We start from the raw sequence: 14,296 nt of genomic DNA, 5'->3' as shown, positions 1-14,296 counted from the left end.
GAGTGAAATGTCCAACTAACTATAACGTCCCTGAAATATGTGTTTTTTCAGTGAATTTCTAAGGTTTTTTAAATGCTAATTTCTAACTCTAACGTCCCTGAAACCTGTGTTTTTTTCACTGAATATATATATATATATATCAAAGCAATCTTGGCCGCGTCAGCGCGGGCTAAAACAGGTGCAGACCTCTTCTCCTTGTAGTAAATTCAAGCTTTTTTAATAAAGCGCCATCACACCGTCAGTCGTGTTAGCAGTGGTGATTTTAATATCAGCAATCACAGAGCGGGTGCTCTCCTCGACGCGTTTCACTCCGCAGGCGGAGCTTGGTCACACGACACGCCAAAAGTAGGTGTTGCAATATAAAGCGTTTTAAAAGCTCAATCACCCATAAAAAAGGGATGAAAGGCAAAAATAAACAAAGTGGCATAGTAGCAACTATTAAAACAATCATAACAGGTGGTATAAAATACAAACATGAAAAGTGCAAAACAGCAATGAGAGCAAAGTGCTCCTGTCTCAATTTGATGTGGCCGACAATAATATATATATACACACACACATATATGTATATATATATATCACGTTTCACCACACGCTCAAAACCATAGCGTGAATGCACTCGAAAATCCAGCAGTAATCACCATGAAATTAAGCCATCCAACAAAGTTTGTGGGTATTCAGTTTATTTCCAGCATGGAAAAACAGTTCATGGAACTAAACCCCCAACGCGTTTCAGCGATCACTCGCCTTGGTCACGGGTGAATAGTGTTAGGACATTATACAATAAATAAAGTTTTCAAAAAACACTTCCTTGTGTAAACATAAACAAAGGACAATGTGCACAAAATAAACATCGCGGCCATCTTGGCATGGTAAAGTGTAGTATGCCAAAACTGAAAACATAAAGTGACATTCTAAGCATACATGTCGATATATATTATCAAATAATATCAAATATATAACTGCTAATATCGATGCATGGTGATTTTAGCAATATTTACAATCAACTAGCAGTACTGGTAAAGTACTTAGTAAACACATCCATCCCTAGTGGGAATACACATGACTAATATCCCTAGTGGGAAAACATATACAAAATACTGCTGTGGTAAAATGTGAAGAAATTTGTGCAGAAGATAGTAAATCAAAGAATATTATAAATCAATGAATATTGTGAATCAATGAATATTGTAAGTCAGAGAATATTAGTTAAAGTGTCCATAGATCCCAAGTGGGAATTTACGACCATAAACCCCAAGTGGGAGTTAACTCTTCTGTATAGGCATATCTTCACGTAATGAATTTACCTGTTGAAAAAACAAGAATGTCAAATCAGAACGGCTACTACCACAGTTCAGACGGCCTACAGCATATTCATATGAAGTGTGAAACAAATCAAATGTAAAGTGATTTAAAAACAATAGAATCATTGCTAGGAGCCTGAGAGGACAACCAACTAGTATATACAAGTATGCAGACAATATACATTGCGCAGGTTAATCTCCCAAATACCATTTCAGTTCTTCCTCAGAATTCAACCCTCCTGGGATACATGTATCTAAATCAAGAATGTATTTGCTTTCTAATTGTTGCAGCCTGCGTATTCTGTCACCACCCCTCTTCATAGTTGGAATCTTGTCAATTGCAAAGAATTTTAGTAAATTGCGATTGCTTTTATGATGTTCTTCAAAGTGGCGAGCAACTGGCGAACTCTGGTCCTTGTTCTCAATTGCCCTCATGTGTTCTAGAATGCGTTTTTTTGCAGGGAACATAGTGCTCCCCACATATTTCTTAGCACATGGGCACACCAAAATGTATACCACATAATCTGAGAGGCAGGTTAAGTGCTGTGTGATGAGTTTTTCCCTATCCTCTATTTGATAATAAACTGACTTGACGTGGTTGCTGAATTTACAAGCTTTGCACTTCATGCAAGTAAAAAAGCCCTGTATCTCATTGGACTTCCTAGGTTTGATGTTAACCTCATTTTTGCTCAGTTTATCCTTAAGGGAATCAGCTTTCCGATACGTAATACTGGGATTGCTGCCAACCACCTCAGTTAACGTGGGTTCAGTTTGCAACACATTCCAATGTTTTTTGAGGCTGCTCCGTACTTGCCATGATCTCGCATGGTATGTGGAGATGAACCTAATGACCTCCTGTCCCTCAGGATTATTCAGATTAGGGATCAACAAAGATTCATGGGTGATTTTGCTCGCTTTCACAAAAGCTTCTTCTATTACCTGTGGGTTATAACCACGTTCTCTGAAGCGTTGTTTCATATGTTCCCCCTCGATTACAAAATCCTCATCCTTGCTGCAGTTCCTCCGAGCCCGGAGGAACTCGCCAAAGGGAATGCTGCGTATAAGGGATTTCGGGTGGCTACTCTCAGCATGAAGCAAGGTGTTACCTGCCGTGGCTTTCCGAAACAGTTTTGTAACAAGTCTATCCCTCTCAACCTCCACTTTCAAGTCTAGAAATTCCATGAAGCAATTACGTCTAGACATATAAATATATTTATATAAGCAGATTATAATAATGGAATATTCATGAATGCAAGAGTAATAGAACTCAAGCAAGTAATAATAATAATCTGGGGGTCCACTGCAAGAAAATAAAATAAACGCTGTCAATTCAATTCAGTTCAATTCAATTCAATTCAATAAAGCTTTATTGGATTTGTAAAACAGAATCATAAAAGCATACATATAAAAACAGCATGATAAAAAACTTCCAATGCGTAAGGATTGAATGAGTTAAAAAAGATAGTTAAAAAAGCAATTTTTGTTCTTTTTGCAATACTATTTACAATAAAAAGTAATATAAGAAATAAGGGCGCTCTGCTCCTAAACATTTAATACATTGATTATGGAATACTGGTCACAATTATCTGGGCCTAATAAGTTACTGTTCATTTTGCAATACTTATTGCAGTAAAAAAGAGATACAGTCCAATTCAATAGGGGAACTCTACTCCTAATCGCTTAATACATTCGTATGAGAAAACTACTGGTCACATTATCTGGGCCAGGCGAATACCTTAATTCTGGAGTTTCATCAAGTTCCGGAGTCTAACAATCTCCTTTAAGTAGGTAGATACGACCTTGATGAGATATGCATTATCTAAAGTTTTCAGTTTGTTATAGGCCCCTCTACAAGATCGTAGACCCCAGGATTTAAAAAAAGAGGCTTCAGTAGTCTATCCCTTAAATGCCGATAAAAGCTACAAAATAATATACAGTGGATGTTGGACTGGTGTGAGATGTTATCACAAGAGCAAAGTTTTATGTCCCGCGTCCAGTCATTACACAACGGAAAAGTGATAAGTCTGAAGAATGTGTCCTTGCGGAAACGGGTCAGGAGCATGCGTGTGAAGGGGGATGGTTCTAGGAGCAAATACTGCTGTACACCGTCCACGATAGTGGTTAGCTGATTTTCGGCCACCATCCTTTTGCCCTTTTCTACCAGCCATCTTTTGCTCTCCAGATGTTGTAAAAGCAATTTTTTCATACCAGGTCTGGGCACCATCTCCATACTTGCGGGATTGGAGAAGTATTCCGGGTGCCCAAGATCTTTAAGCAATTCCCTTACATATTTGAGCCATTTGATATTATCAGCGCCATCTAAGGCCAGGCAATCCTTTATAACTTCTCTATTCAGACTTGTCTCTGGTTTTGCCTAAACATTGTGCAGAACTGGTGAGGATTTTATGGTATCCAAAATGTATGGGAGACCTAATTCGTTGTGGACAACATTTGTGGCTGTACTCTTCGGGGTTGCCAATAAAAAATATTTTAAAATTCTCGGAGCGTTGTATAGCATCCGCCTTCTCTATCCCCCAGAGACCAGCGCCATATGTACCTGTCGATATACATTTGGCTTTGTAGATCTGCAGTTCTCCAACAGGTCTGCCTCCTAATCTTTTGGTGAAGTTGGTCAGGGCGCCCGTAGCCCTGGAGAACGCTAGGCGCCTTGCACTTACAGCTGCCTGCCATGTACCCCTCCTATCAAAGTGGATGCCAGGATAGGAGAACCTATCTATGCTGTCCACTCTTCTTCCCTCCAAGAAAATTGGGCATGATGTTCTTCTATTCCCTGTTCCGCAGGAAATAGTGTAGGTTTTTGACACATTTATGTGTAGACCTCTGTATTTCATAAAATCTGCAAATTTGCCTAACGCCCTTTGAAGGCCTACCCTTGTTTGGGACATTATTGCGGCATCCTCCGCGTATAGGAGTATAGGTATTGCCGTACCATTTACTGTAGGGTAATCGTAATATACTTAATTGAGGTATTGGCCCACCGCATTAATGTAAAGGGTAAAGAGCAGGGGTGCTAAAATGCACCCCTGTCTTACTCCTCTGCGGATCTGAAAAATGTCAGAACACTCACCCCTCCTACCATATCTGACTCTCGCTCCAGCCCCCCTATAAAGTTCTTTTATGAACAGGAGGATGTGTCTATCCAGGCCTATCTCCGAGAGTGTAAGCCAGAGCATTTCATGGTCCACGCAATCAAATGCGGAACTTAGATCCATGAAAGTCACAAAAAGACTGCCTTTTTTAGCCTAGGTGTATTTAGCTATTATTAATGCCAGATTGAGTCCCTGTTCTATGGTGCCTTTATCTACTCTAAAGCCGTATTGTAAATTTGATATAACATCACACTCCTCCGTCCAAACCTGGATTCTGTTTAAGATGATCCTCCCGGCGACCTTCATCAGGCCATCGAGTAGCGAATTTGGACGGTAGCAAGTGGGGTCATTTCGGTCCCCTTTTTTAAAGATCGGTACAACGATGGCCTCTGGCCAGGTTGAAAAGAATCCGATAATATTTGAGGAAATGAGCACGTTCGTGATCATAGGTGCCCATAGGTCGATCTCTGATTTAAATACATCTATAGGGACGCAGTCCAGACCCGGTGCCTTCCCTAAGGGAATTTCTTTTAGTGCTGTGATAACTTCCTCATATTGAAATGTGAAACCCAGGGGAAAAGAGCTCCTCCTCTATATTTGAAAGATTTACCATGAGATTCTTTACAACAGACTTAATGAGTGGAGTTGGGATGTTGTTATAAAAATTCACTAGAGTCAGGTTTTTTAAGACTCCCCAGGATGTTACAATGATTTGATAAAATTCTGTTGTAGAAAACTTTACAGTTGACAACCCTACATTAGACGATATATATGTGCGTAGCCCCTCCTTGTGTCTACCGTGACGTCTGGGGATGGCTGGGGTATGAAAAGTTTTGTATCCCAGGATATGTAATTCATTTCTGGTCCACGTTTCTTGTATGCATATGAAACTATGCCTGTGTACCATTTCTAGCCACAGTGGGTTGGTGATTTTATCCGATAGACCCGCTACGTTCCAGCTAAGGATGTTGTTAATGGGTACTGTCTCTGTATTGGAGATACTATTATTATCTGTCCCTACTTTGGGGACCTCTACAGATCCCAGGGTTAATATGGGACTCGTGGGCAGTGTGTGGTCATTATAAAGTATGACATGTTGTATGAAGTTTGTTTCGGCCAAGGAATTACTGTAGTCTGTCATTGATGATAGTCCCTCCTCGTGGATTCCCTAAGGGCCGCTCGTGTGTCACTGTGCTCTTGAGCAAAGTGATGCATAGACTTCTCATTAGCGAGTCAATCTACCCCATCCAACCCCGAGAGTGTAGCAAATTGATTGGTGTTGTGAATGGTGAAACTAAGATCTGCAACATTGTTCTCATTTTGGTACAAGGGTCTAGGTGGTTTAGATGAGAGGGATCGGGGGTAAAAATAACTCAAGACGCGTGTTGATATCCCTCCCTCGCCTCTCTCTGAATACCAGTCACTGATGTGGGGGATTACCCTGCGGACCCTGAAGTTGACAATAATGATGTCCCCCTGGATATCTTTTGGTCTGTGCCCTACCCAACATAGTCTTCTCACGTGCAAGATTACACCGTCTATGTTGGGAGGTAGAGGCCTGTTTTTTCTCAGCCAGTGGACTACTTTGTTTTTAAGCTCCGAGTAGCCTTCGGTTTTCCCGGCTGCTAATTCGGGTACCCCAGTCAATACTACGACATATGATGCCGCTTCTGATGGGAGATCTATTTGTTGATTATTGGGTTTTAAGTTCTTATCAATTTGATGCGCCTTGGCAGTTGTTTCCTGTTTGTTGGCTACATGCTTAGACTGTGCCACAGATCCTTCTGGCCTAGATTTAGTGCGGGCAGTATCTATTTTCAGTGGGGCCCATAAATGCTCGAGTGTTGAAGGAGTAGGGTCGGCTTGGTTTTTCACACTGGTTGTTGTCGGCCCTGTACTTCCCCCGCGTTTGGTCTTATTCTGCTTGTGAGGTGAGAGTTCCTTTATTAATGCAGTGTTTGTCGCTATTATTTGCTCTATGGACCCCAATTGCTCGCCTATCCTTTTTACTCTCTCCACAAGCGGTAACAAAAGCGATTTGACTAAGAGTTTGATATTTTCCATTAGCCCCTGGTTGGGGAAAGAGGGGGTAGGTGTATGTTCTGGCAGCTGTTTCCTAGATCCTACGGTGTGCCCTTTTAGGGGGCTAGAGAGTGTTTTAGCTGTTTTGGGATGTCTGCCCTTTTGTCTGTCCCCCCCCACGCTTTCTTTTTAAAGTGGGCCCTGGTGACCTTCGTGTGTTTTGTGTTTGGTTCTTGGGGATCAATTCAGGTGATGATAATATTATCGACTCTTCCGAGATGATTTCTAATAGGGGTTCTGCGCTTAGGTCCTTAATACTAAGCTCCCTGCTTGACTCTGATGATGTTGTTACATCTTGTAACTGCAGCGGAGTACTGGTGTCACTCCATAGCTATAGTAACCACTCGCCTGATCCACCCCTGTTGCTTATAACTTGGGCTTCTAAACTCAGCTAATCTACTTACGAGAACCATCAGCAAAACACATTGTGAGCTGACCAAGAGGTTTAATCACTGGACCATAAAAAAGAGCTTTATCAGGATCTACATAGTCTAACGAATTCCAAAAGAGCCCTAGTTCTGTTCTCTCTATATGTACATTGACTTTATCATCTAGGTCTCTGTAGTATCTCACTGAGTTCCACCAAGCTCTCCATGTTGGGTGCGTCCCCTGACGCCATAACGTAAAGATCTCCCTCCTAGCCTTGTGTAGTGTAGTTCCTATATTCCCACTAGGCTCTGCGCATTGGAATAATGTATCCTATAGATTTGACGTAGGACTTAAGTCAATAGGTCTCTATCGAATATACTAAACTTAATAGTGAGTGCCAGCTAGCTCAGAAGTCACTAGAAACTTTCTCGAATTCACAAGAAGGGATTAGTTTCTGACAACCGCATAAACATGACAACTTTGTTTCCCAAGAATAAGAATATATCTCTCAGAGTCGTGGAAACAATAGATAACTATTTTACTCAGTCAATCGTGCATGCTTTGTTTCTACAGAGTTGCAGGGTAATAGTGAGACGGGCGTTTTCAATAAAAGGTTTATTGAACAGTCTTCTTTCTCATGCAAGAGAGGTGGACTGTTACAATCGTTATGCAGACTGCAAAGTACAATGCGTAAGCATAAACAGTAATATGAAATAATACTGTAAGAGCATTGTATGGTTTCTAAGCCATATAAAAATACATACATAAATAATGTAGACTAAAATACTGAACTGGAGCTTCTAAAAACCCCCAACCCCAATGTACCTAACCTAGGTCTAGTACGTGGGAATAAGTAAGTATTTTTTAGCATAGGTTTTGTTTCTGCCAAGAATCTACTAAAGGTTTCTCTAGGTTCTAATCAGCTCCAAACCTTAGAATGAAGGAGGTCTGGTATCTCTGTCTCGGGACTCGATTTCCCAACACCCCGCAAGGGGGGGGGGGCCAGAAACACTGGAGCTGGATTCTCGGCAGGGAGGGGCATCTTCCTGATCAGTGCGTCAGGTGGAGAGTCGGCTTCCTTTGGCACTTGCTATAGCGAGCTGCGTCGGGTAAGTAGGTCATCGAACTGCTCCGAACCACAATATCTTGCAACAGCAAGTGAAGGTATATTTATACCTTGAAGGTGTTTAGGAATGCCATAGTTGACGTAAGGTCGGGCATATGAACATCATGAATGAACCCCTGGGGAATAGTTGTTCATTGTAAAACTAACTGAGTTCTTGTAGAAATCAATATTCAAGCAAGGGGAAGTCCCTAACGGCGTAAGCGGGTTTTCTAAGAAATCGTTGTGACGTTTGGTGAACGGATGGAAGTAGCCATGCCTGTATTTGGGTAGCATGGGCTATGCCAAAATAAGGGCTTGATTTCTATGCCTATATAAGGGCAACATCCATTGTACCTATATAAGGGCATGAATAGGGAAAATTCAATCAGAGCCTAAAACACCACACAACACCCACTTCGCTTTCTTATGTACGACATTACTAAGTTCTAAACATGTTAAACAGATCTAAACATGATGTGTTAAAACCCCACCCAAAATACATAAAAATGCAATGGTACTGGTTGTATAAAAAAGTGCATTGGTGCTGTATGCATTAAAAAGCAATGTTTCATTCTAAGCATATAGGTTGACATTTGTAAAATGCTGCCTGAATGAATCACAAAAATACATTCATGAAATGGCTCGTAAATACAGAAAAGAAAAGGTGCCGAAACCATTACATGTCATAATACATGTAACTGTTGATATGAGGACAAGGTTAAATATTGTCTCAGGAAGTTTTCAAATAATTCTAGTTCTCTATGAATAGTTCTACTTTAAGCAGATTACTTTTCTGCCGAAAAATGAAAAGTACATATTTGGAAAAAAGAAAAAGTTAATCATAGGAAAAAGAGTCCCAAAGTTAGAACTTTTGTTTTGAAAAATGAAGGTCGAATTTAGACTGTGTGCCAAATCAAAAGTCAGTGTTATTGTTTGGAGATAACATCAAATCTTCTAAGTCTGTAAAAAATGTATCTACCATGGGAGGTAAAAGTTGTATTACCTCCTTAAGAAGATCAACCACACATAGATGTGAAGCATCGCCGTCAGCATTGGTCGCATTAGCAATGTTCGCAGTGGATGATACCTGTATGCCTGTTTCCTCTTGTACCTCACCGTCAGCATTTTGTGTCTGTGAGATCTCAATGAATGCCGTCATCAGAATTGGTAGCCAATGGGGACAACACAGTGCATGGGCCGTTACTGTTTCAAGCAAAGTATCAACATCCGTTGGCATGACTGATGAGAGTGTGAGACGGATGTCTAACACGCATTCTTCTCCGCATAGCAGGCCGCGTAGAACAGGTAAGATGCAATCTTGCCAAACTGGTCAGAATGACAGAAACCATGTGGTATTTAATTCTCTTAAATGATTTAATCCCAACATTTGGACAAAGCGCTCACAACACTTCATCGCCAGTAAAGTTGTCTCCACGGTGATCTGGGTGTCGCTTGTGGATTGGCTTGCTATATCGAAGCAGTAGGAGCAGAAATAGTATCCCTACAGCGAGTCCCAAAATGAGAGGCAACCCGCCGAACACAAAGTGCACGAAGTTTGGAAATATTCCTAGGACTGCTTCAAAAGGTGCTAACAGTCCCGAAAAACTGTCTTAAATACATGTACAATACCACTCGTATCAAACATGTTTAAGAAAAGACTTAACATTTCCGAGAAATGTATAGGGCAATTTGTAGTTAAGAGGGCATGTATCTCTGCAGAAGTCCTTGCGACTTGCAGATCATAGGTCTCTTTGGCCGAGGTCAAGTGCACAGTTTTCTGTAAAAGAATGACTTTCATTCTGCTTAAAGTATCAATTTGTATAGAAGAGATGTTCAGTGAAGGCCATAACGGCAACTCCCGTTTTGTCTTGGTTTTAGGAAACAATACAAGTGACCCTGGCTGACACAGTTACGAGATAGGGTTAACCTGGTAACATGCCACAGCAGCCGTGATCGTTCAACATGAGGTAACTTCCATTAGAAAGTTGTCCAAAAATTGGATCAATCACCGCAGCTGGTGAACCTTGCATGTGGCAGGATAAGTTATTAGAGGAACCATCTAAGGACCCGTAAATTAATACCCTGACAAAGGAGAGAACCGCTTAGTGCGTTTTCAAAATTTTTACCACTAAGAAACACTTCTTTCCCCCCACTCCAACATTTGTGTGTGTATGGTAATTCCTAGGATGTCTTGATGTATTGTTTACCCAACCTTTCATATTTGCATGCTGGTATATGTTTTAAGCAATACTGAAAATGGAAAACAGGCAGAGTGATTGTTCCATGTATAATCCATTCAGTGGCTGGCTTTTCAGCGACAGTAAATGGCAATCTTTCCAGTTTTTCAATGCTCAGCACCATATAATCTGCTCACCTCTGTGCCAGTTTGATCTGTTTATCAGTGAGTTTGAATTCTGAAAACAGTGACGTAGTACTGATTAAACACCAAGGCACATAGCCTGAATGAAGGTTGTGTAACGTCCAGCCTAATAGCAAGATAGAACGTATTTGCGAATGACCATGTTGCAACATGACCAAGTCCTGTTCCTTGATGTCTATGTCAGAGGATACTATGCTGTCCAAAGAATATATCCTGGAAGACAGAGTTGTTAACCCATTGTCAACCATAGAAAGAGTGAGTTTTCTCTAAATTAATACGATCAATTTCTCGTATTCGTTCTGCAGTCTCTGCTTGCGTAATCTTCCATGCTTCATTATAAGCAGCATAGATACCGGCGTATATAAAATGTTTATGACGCGGTGTTCTTGGTCCTAGCAAGAATTCCCTAGGACAGCGCCATCTTTAAGTAAAGATAAGTGTTGTTTAACATCCTTGAGAGTAGATCTATGTAACCATTCAAAGCAGTTTCCCTACACTGTATGTTGTTACTATTCCTGGATGCTGTCTCTGAACATAACATGGGTCTGGCCTAGTGAATGTGAACCCTTGTGTTGTATTCAGGAATCTATCTTGACAGGTGTTGGTGTCTGTGGGCCAGATTAACCATTTTTTTCAATCTGGATCTGTTCTGTTGTGATGCAAAATAGTATGTATGTCGACCTCCCCCTCTGAAGTGTTGTTGCTATCAGGTGTAGGTGTAGGTATGGACGGATTGTTCAGATCTTTAATCTTGTCTAACCCAAGACAAGATGCCTGTTGGACAGTGTCATTCAAAAACATAATTTGCTCTGGGATGATGCAGGCTCTAAAAAAACTTCTATTCCCTGCACTTGCCAATCTTTTGTGCCCCAGACAGTTTTTGTCTCAATGTTGTCTTTCCAAAAGTCGACACCTAGTGAAGACAGCTGAGCATAAAAGGCTGCAGAATAAATTTGTTTGGTATTAGTCAGCATACTTTTCATTCCTGTCTTATTAACATTTTTAAAGTAAAACGATTCTGGATTTGAAGTATTAAAACCAGAAAAGTATGGACATTTTCCAAAGAATGTTTTTGAGCTACCCTTTGGTGGTGTAGGACAATGTTCCCATTAGTTATATATCAGTATATTTCTAGGATTTGCAGATTTGTGCAAGAAATGATGACCATAGTGATTATAACAATACCTTTGTTCATAATCTGATGAACCTTCTAAATATTCATGATTTGTAAATACAGCAAATATTTCTAAGTCTGACATCATATTATTAACATTCTCGAAGTCCCAATCATTCGAAAAGGTACTAGATGAAACAAAGTCATTCAAGGAAATATTGAACTGGTGTGGAATCTTCAACAGCTCTGCAAGGGCAAAAATGTCATAATCAGTTCTGTCCCAAGCTATACCACCAGGTATAGGAATGGCTGTGTGTGTTCACTGATGACAAGTATCTTTGTTTAAGATGAGATGATTTGTGTGGCTTCAGTTGTAAGTTGATGTTCTTACTTGCTGTGTCCTTTTTAACATATCCTCCATTTATCAGCATTCCCAAAGTTATTACGAGAGTCAACCAAAGTAGAGGAAAAAGCACACCCAACACAATCCAAAGTTCAATCCATGGTGAAACCAGATAAGTCTTTTCCAGGTGATGAAAAAGGTCTGTTGTTCGTTCTTTCAAAGTTCTTTTAGCTGGCATCGTTTCAGGTTTGCTGGGATCCTCGGAAAACGTATCAAAGTTAATGGAATAGCCAGAGGCAGTTCTGTCAATTGTTGGGATTGCCTCAGGATTTGAAGAAATTGCTGGAACCACTAGATCACTTGTTACATTTGTATAGTCAGATGCTATTTCACTGTAGACAGGTGTTTCTTGACGAACTGTTATTTGAGATTCAAGAGGAACAAGTTCCATTGCTTTGTTGCTTAGTCCTTCATTTCGCACTGCAGATTCTTCAAAGGTGATGAGTCTATCAGTTTGAACCTCTTGGATAGTAACCAGATTAGGGTGTCAGCTACATTGGCGGAGACCACTTGGCCTACTGCTTATGATCGGCCATATGATGTGGTTTTACCAGGTCGAAGGACACAAACCTGTACTCCTTTTTAACAGCAAGGGGCGGCAGTAATACTGTTCTTGATCCGTCAATTGCTAAAACAGGTACTGGTTGTCTGTAAGAAGGCCCAAATTCCTTCTTGTCCGCGATCTTTTCTCTGACTAGATCCCCAATCTTTAGAATCCAGACGGGACTTGCTGGGACGGTCGGTTTTTCTTCAGTTGTTGTTGGCTTCAGGAACACGTTACTTTGTTTCGTTCTTATTTCATTTAAGTCGTGTAAAACAGCCAAGCGGTCTTTAATATCAAAGGGTTTCTAGTCTACCACTAAAGTCTGACAATCGAGATCCGATATTAACATTCCGGTCCCAAAAAGGACTTCATATGGAGTGATACCCCCTAGAGAACTTCTTGGCAGATTGTTAAGACTATGTTGGACAATTATTAAATGTTTGAACCACCTGTCACCTGAGACTTATACCCCAGCTGTTATAGATTGCTTTATGTCCCGTTTTTTTCTCTCCACTACCAAATTTACCTCATGATGGAATGGACTAGAGTACTGCAATGCAAAGCCCAATTTGGCCATGGCCTCCTTGTAAGTTCGAGAGCTAAACGCAGGACCCTGGTCAGAATGTAGCGTGTCGACTGCGTATGTACCGATAAAGACTCGCAAATCTTTTATAACAGTTCGAGCGTCAGCCGAGCGCTGAGGCCACATCGAAATGAATCTTGAACACTAATCCACTGCGACCATGATATATTTATAGTTACCATTCCTCTGTAAGGGACCGCAGTGATCCAAGTAAACACATGCTAATGGTTTATCTGAAATAAAAGGGGCGTCTGCGCAGGACGTTTCACTGTAGAGACTTTCATCTTTTGGCAGATTTCACATTCCAAAACATAGTTTCTGGTCTGTTTCCTCATGCACGGCCACCAGTATCTATGTTTTAATAATGATACTGTGGCGGAAACACCTGCATGTGCAGAGGCGAGCCCTTCATGTGCTGCTAAGATTAGTTCTAATCTATGTTCCATGTTTGGAATTACTCTATCCCCCACTCCATGGATTCGAGCAAATGGAACATTATTTGCATCAGTTACGTATGAGTATTTGAGTGGAAAGCCTTTTGGTAATGTTTTACCACTGTCTTAGCTTGAAGCATTGACAGCTTGCATTATTTCACTGTATATTCTTGTTTTTGAATGAGTGATTGCAGCTACGGAAGCCGTTTGCACAGCTGCCTTCGCTGCTTCATCAGCCAATGAATTCACTGCAATGTGAACAACATCACGTTGATGACTCCGTGTATGTATCAAGGGAGTGTTTTGTAGTCCTTGTCGTAACTGAACTACTTGTTCCCAAAGCAATTTATGCTTGATGGTGCCACCTTTTGCATCTTTGTAACCGTTTTGAATCCAGTTCTGCAAGTATTTCATTGTAAGATTGAACACAATAATACGAATCGCACAGTGAGTGTGGGAAATCCGCGGTCCGAATTCTCAAGCGCCATCTTGAATGCTTGTAGTTCAGCTCGCCGAGCTGTACAATCTCACAGAGATTGAGTTTTAGTGACCATTGGTCGGAATTTGCAATTGCGCAAATGACCTTTAATGATCGCGAATGCAGGACTATAAGTTGGTTTACCCCCGTAGCGGGCTGTGCTGATCCGTCAGTATAAATTATACATTCATACTGTTCTAGAGGCAGAATTTCAGTAGGCAGAGGACATTCTTGTTCGTATTGTAGAAATGCTTGTGTTTTCAAATATGGGTCAAACCGTATTCAACATCTGTTGCAGCAAGAGAATTAACCCATTGTATCCATCTCGGATGTAAAGCTTTAGCATTTGGAATGCTCACTTTTGTCACTGCTCCTAAAGCAGGTACAGGT

The 14,296-nt window shown here is 40.9% G+C and overlaps 1 long non-coding RNA gene across 1 annotated transcript in view; it reads right to left on the bottom strand.

The window, feature by feature from the left end:
- Positions 1 to 669: 669 nt before the first annotated feature.
- Positions 670 to 14,296, bottom strand: part of LOC147728829 (uncharacterized) — a 36,953-nt gene continuing 23,326 nt past the window's right edge. Inside the window, exon 3 of the long non-coding RNA XR_015309394.1 lies at positions 670 to 1,307. This is a non-coding gene — a long non-coding RNA (uncharacterized LOC147728829). The remainder of the gene's footprint in view (positions 1,308 to 14,296) is intronic.

Source organism: Lissotriton vulgaris, chromosome 3_1 (genome assembly GCF_964263255.1).
Source record: "Lissotriton vulgaris chromosome 3_1, aLisVul1.2, whole genome shotgun sequence".
Taxonomy (NCBI): domain Eukaryota; kingdom Metazoa; phylum Chordata; class Amphibia; order Caudata; family Salamandridae; genus Lissotriton; species Lissotriton vulgaris.
The sequence above is the reverse complement of the archived record's forward strand: the minus strand, read 5'-3'. Positions and strand labels throughout refer to the sequence as shown.